At 45.1% G+C, this 5,857-nt stretch overlaps 1 long non-coding RNA gene across 1 annotated transcript; it reads right to left on the reverse strand.

Moving 5' to 3' along the window:
• Positions 1 to 468: 468 nt before the first annotated feature.
• Positions 469 to 2,453, reverse strand: LOC124993350 (uncharacterized). The gene is made up of 3 exons (XR_007110295.1): positions 2,082 to 2,453; positions 1,773 to 1,825; positions 469 to 1,261 (listed from the first exon to the last, which is right to left on the reverse strand). It is a non-coding gene; the product is annotated as an uncharacterized LOC124993350 (long non-coding RNA).
• Positions 2,454 to 5,857: the final 3,404 nt, after the last annotated feature.

Consider the following 5,857-nt stretch of genomic DNA (forward strand, 5'->3'; position numbering starts at 1 on the left):
AATAAATTACCCAGAAAGTTAGAGACTTAGAGCAATGAACCCTCGTTATCTCAAGGTTTTCTGTGGGGCCTGAATCTGCGCATAGCCTAGCGGGGTGCCTCTGACTCAGCATCTCTTATGAGACCTAGGGAGTAGTGACTGCAGCATCTCTGAGGCTTGACTGGGGCAGGATCGGCATGTTCTTGTCATTAGAGTTGTTTAAACCCACATCAAGTGGAGGGTGTAACACAAGGAGAAACACTAGCTGCCCACTGCCACAGGCAGAGGGACTGCTGGAGCTCCTGAGATGCAAGAGCCAAGAGAGGCCAGTGCACACCGTCCCACTGGCACAGGAGAAATGCCAGCCCTGCCCGAGGAGATCAGCAAGGGCTTCCCACAGAAAGAAACTTTGGGACACTAGTGATCATAGCAGCCTCAGTTACAATAGCCAAATGCTGGAAACAACTCAATAGGGGAATGAATAAAATGTGACATCTATACATTGCATTATTATTCAGCTACCAATAGAGAAACAACATTTTGATATGTGCCATAACATGGATGACCTTTGAAACACTATGCGAAGGGAAATAAGCCAGGCACAAAGGACAGATATTATGATTCCACTTACAAGAGTACACAGAAAGGCAATTACTAAACTGAAAACAGATTAGAGGTTACCTGGGACTGGGAAGGGGGGTGTAGAATGAGGAGGTTTAATGGGTTCAAAGTCTCTGCTTGGGATGATTTAACAGTAGTGGTAATGTCTACACACCATTGTGAATATACTTAATGCTACTGAATTGTATACTTAAAATATTAAGGTAGCAAATTTTATGTTTTTATAGCTATTTTACCATAGTAAAGCATTATTTCATTCTAAGCAACAACAGAAAGCAGCTTTGGGTTGAGACTTGAAAGATGAGTAGAAGATGTCTGCATGAACTGGGGGTATGTAAGAGCAGCCCAAGCATCGCAGAAGCCAGAGGTGGGAAGAAGCGTGGTGGGTTCTAGAGCAACATGGTGGACCGTGGAGCCAAGAGCCCCAAGACGGTGAGAGAGGAAGAACTCGCAGGCTCTCCTAAGGAGCTGGTGCTTTATCTCGGAGCACTGGAGAGCCATGATCGGCGCACAGGGAAGCAAGATCCCAGGCTTGTGTTTTAGTCCTCTTTAGTTGCTGTCCAAGTGGAAGACACTGGGGGAGCATGGGGCAGGTAGAGGGACAAGTGAGGTGGCTGTGGCAGGTTCCAATGGATATTGGAGTGTTGATATGGGGCAAGCACTGTAGGAAGAGGGGAGAGGGAAAGAGGAGATAATTAGGAGGTAAACAATGACCAGCGTGGCATCTACAGTGCTTGATCAAGCCTGTCCTTGAGCCAGGTGAGTGGAGGGGAAGGAGGGTGGGAGAGAGGAACATGGTGAGTGGCAGAAGAGGCTCCATGAGGCCTGTGGCTGGATGGGCACAGGGCCAGCAGGCTGGGTCTTGCTCCTGGACTTGGAAAGGGAAAGAGGTCAGAGCTGGGCAGTAACCTTGGGAGCTTGGGAAGAAAGATCAGGGTGGCAATGTGGGCTACCACTTCAGGTCCCAGGAGGCCCATCTCTCTGCCCTGCTGATGGTTCTTCCCAACACCACTTAGCTACCTTCAGGTCTGTGTGCAGCTTGGCTCAGCCTCAGAACTCTGTGCAAAGTCTTCTTGTACTCACCCTGGCAGCCTCTTCCAGAACCTGGCCCATACCCACTCTTCTGAAGTTCATGGAAGACCTTCAGACCTTGAACTATTTTTGCCACCTACCTGCCAGCCTCCTTGTGTGACCACAGGCAAGTGAGTCACTTCTCAGTCTTCACCTATAAAAAGAGGAGATGGGATTACTGCTCCCCATAGTTGCTGCCAGTGCCGGACTTGCTGGCTCTCTATCCCCACATCCCTGGGGCTTCTGTGTTTCTGGACTGCATTCCAGACCAAGTGTGGTCTCCTTCCCTCCCTCCCTCTGTCCAGGCCTGTCCTATGGAGCCACAAAGGCTGTGATAAGCTCAGCTCCTCATCTTAATTCTGCAACCTATTTTGAGGTTTGGTGCTGTTCCCAGCTGAGCACTTACGTACTGGGGCCACTGTGTCCTGGCCTGGGATCTGCCCTGAATCACCAGCTGGACAGGGCCTTCCAGCAGGCCGTGCAGTTCATCCCCTCCTCCAGGAGAGGCTTGTCAGCTGTAGCCTTTAAGTAGGTCCAGAGGGAAACTTCACATCTCCAGGTCACATGCTCCTGTTTGGCTGATCCTCCACAGTGAGGTTCTTTCCCAGATCTAGCCTACATCCTTCACGAAGCCTTAAAACAGAACACAGCTATATCCCAAGTGCTTCTGGATGGAAGAATCAGACTGGGGCTGCCCCACTCAGCTTTTCCTTGCCAGAGGTGGGGGTGTGGGTTCTCTGGTAGGGAAGGAGTCCCATTCCACGCGCCTTCTGCCCTCCCTGGCCAGGTCCAGCCCACACCTGCGTTGGACCAGGGCCACGCTTGTCCTTGTACCCTAAAGGTCTGAGGATGTTATGTAACAGGTATTGGCCAGACATTCTGGTTCAGCAGGTACAGCCTACAAGTTAAAATTGTTCTAAAAATGCAATGCAGCTGCCCAAACACACAGGCCTGGAGGGAGAGGTTATGGGGCAGAGGCCACAGGCAGCAGAGGGGTGTATTTTCCACAGGGAAATTGGGCCCGAGCTCTGACTTCAAGGGAAACATCAAACTTAGGGATGTTTCCTTCTCCCTGCTCCCCACATACCTGCTCCCCAGAAACAGGTCTGGGGCCTAAGCCCCTCTCAGCTGTTTTCTCGAGAACCTGCTCTGTCTCCCTCCACCTCCACTGGCTTCCCTCCAACCCTCCTGTGACTGCTCTGGCCCTGTCCTCTGCATCGCCCTGCAGCCTCCACCTCAGCTGCACCACAACTCGCCTTTTCCATTATCTTCACGTCTTCTATTTCTATCTTTTAGGCACTTCGACCCTCCCCTAGTTCTCCCCGCTTCCCCATTTTCCTCTCATGCTTCTGCTTCTGTCTACCCTCTAAGTAACAAGATGAGTTCTCCTTTCTCCCCTCCTGACCTCTGTCCCCGACCCTGAGCCTCCAGGAACTGACCTTGGTGAAGGGAGGCAGCCACTGTTCCTTTCATCTGCCACCACAGGCAAATCCTTACGCTCCCGTGTGCCTCTGTCAAATGGGGACAATAACATCCATTTATCCTGTGCCACAAAGAGTAGCTGTGAAAATCAGAAGCGGTTACACTGACTTCTGTACACAGTAAGAGGACTTTAAAATGTTTTCTTCATTCATTCATCCGTTACATATTTATTCAGCATCTATAATTTGCTGGGCATCCTGGTGATGAGTTCTGGGGTGTATAAAGAGGAATAAAATACACTTGCAGAGTGGTCCCCAAACCTGCTCAGTAGACTCCCCTGGAGGGCCTCAAAAAGGAGAAACTACCTCCACCCAGACTTACAGGGTCGAGTAGACTTTGCAAAGGTGGGGCCTGTTTTCACAGCAGCTCAGATGGGCCTGACCACAGGGTAGAATGGCGTGGGAGGAAGGAGGCGGGGCAGGGGAGGGTTTGGGGGACCAAAGGAGGAGGGCAGAGATTGACAGCTGGGAAGCAAGGAGGCCTTTTCCTTCTGCTTTTTGCCTGGCCCTGCCCACGCACATCTGTTTCCAGGACTGGTCAGCGAGGGTTTCTTTTAAAAGTAATAAAAAGATATCCAAAGGAAATATAGCAGCTGTAATCATTTCTTCATGGTAGGTGGCTTCCCCCTGGGATAGGGCATTTTCTCAGGTATTACTCACAGATCAGCCTTTCCCTGTTGGTTTTGCCTAGAGAATCATCCCAAAAGTCAGGTGAGGGTTTTTGCTTTGTTCTTGGTGTGTGTGCAAATTAAAACATAGGACTTGACTTCACTGACTAGAAATTTAAATTTACGCCTATTAAGCAATGAGCAATAAAAAAATTTAAAAAACAAACCCCTCATGTCTCCAACTTGATTTTCACATATATATAAATTTTAAGTTCAGAAAGGGCTTTTGAGAGCCATAATTGATGGGCAGCAATTGCTTCTTTCCACTTCAGTATCTTTTTTCTTCTATTGAATTTAAAGTTAAAAAAATATTTGTAATTTTAAAATGTTAACAGAGATTTTGTTTTCTTGTGGCTGTTATTTGAGCATCAGACATTGTTGATGGCAAGAGCAGAGACCAAACGGACAAAAGTGCCTTCTGATGGAGTTACATTGCAGCTGGGGAGGAAAGTAAGCCCCAAAACCCACATAAAATACTAACATGGTTAGTATGGTAGATAGTAACAAAATGTGAAGGAGAGAAACCAAATCAGGACTTATTAAAAGTGAGAATAAAGAACTGGGGTTGGAATTTTAGATAAGGGGAATTTGGAAGGGCTCCTGAGAAGGTAACTTTGTAAATTTTCATCTCAGAAAAAATTAAAGGTATATAAAAGTAGAGAGAATAATAAAATAAATACTCACACATCTACTTATCAGTTTCAACAAAAGTTAACATTTGCCAATTTGGTTTTACTTAACCTCCCCCCTTCTTTTATTTTTGTTTTGGGATTTTTCAAAAGCAAATCTGAGACATGAGTTTTCCTAGAAATATTTAATAAGCATCTTAACTGATAAGTTTAAAAAATTTTTGCCCTGTTTTTACACACCCAAAAAATTAACCATAATTCCTTAAAATTATCTGAAAATCAGCTTATGTTCTCATTTCCCAATATATTTAAAACTATCTTTAACAATTGAATTTGAAAAAGGTATGTATAGCTTTTCAGACTTGATCAAATGTAATTTTGAAAAAGAAAAGAAAAGATAGACTCGAGGAAAGGTTTGCAGGAGCAAATATGGGTTAGGTTCATAAATAGCTAATCAAGACTGATAATGAGCAAAAAGCATGAACTCTGTCGCATGCAAGGGAATTTCCACAGTGAGTAAACACCACACTGCACCAGACAAAGTTAACAAGAAGCAGTCACCTTAACAACGATGCAAAGGCTTCCACAGAGTTACACACGTACTTCTGAAAGAAAAGTATAAACTGGTTCACTGGGTAGCAACAGAGCCCTAAAGAAGTAAAAAGCTAATGAATGTGTATAATTGCTTACCTGACCTACAGATCTTTGTGGAGGTTCCTTTTGTACACATCTTTTTGTTTGTGTCTTTTCTAGCTTATGAAAAGTTGAAAACATGTTTCAATTACATCAAATTAAAATGTGTGTGTCTAGAGAGAGCTAATGCAATGGTCCATGTTTTGTGATTTTTATAATAAAAGCTAAGTCTCATATAAAAAAAAAAAAGAAGTGAAAAGTTAAATCCAAATATATATGTTTACCTCTAACAGCAAAAACAAGCAAACTAAAATGTCCAACAATAAGATAATGAATAAACAAATGCTGGCATCTCAACTGGACAGAAGATTGGGCTGCCATTAAAAGTTCTTATGAAGGCCATAGGTATGCATGAATATTTGTCATCAAATTGTTATGTGACATGCAAAAACGTGAAATAGATTCCTATAATTACCACTAATAACATAGCAAGTATCTGAACAAACAGCAAGGACTAGAAGATAGCATCATTGGGCTAGAATGCTGGGATTCTGGTGATTCATTTTTCCTTTAGAGTTTTCCTTAGGGCCTTTATATTGTTTTATAGAAATTCTTTACAAGGAGAAGTCAGGATGTGGGTAGAAATTTGGAGCCACATAGAAAATATGCCCACACACCATCTCCTCCCTCTCTTGAAGTCCATGCCTGGGCCTCCAGCCCCTGCTGGGGCCCTCCCTGCCCACATCCTGGGGGGATTTGGAAAGGAGCCCCTAAG

This window comes from Sciurus carolinensis, chromosome 9 (assembly GCF_902686445.1).
Source record: "Sciurus carolinensis chromosome 9, mSciCar1.2, whole genome shotgun sequence".
NCBI lineage: Eukaryota > Metazoa > Chordata > Mammalia > Rodentia > Sciuridae > Sciurus > Sciurus carolinensis.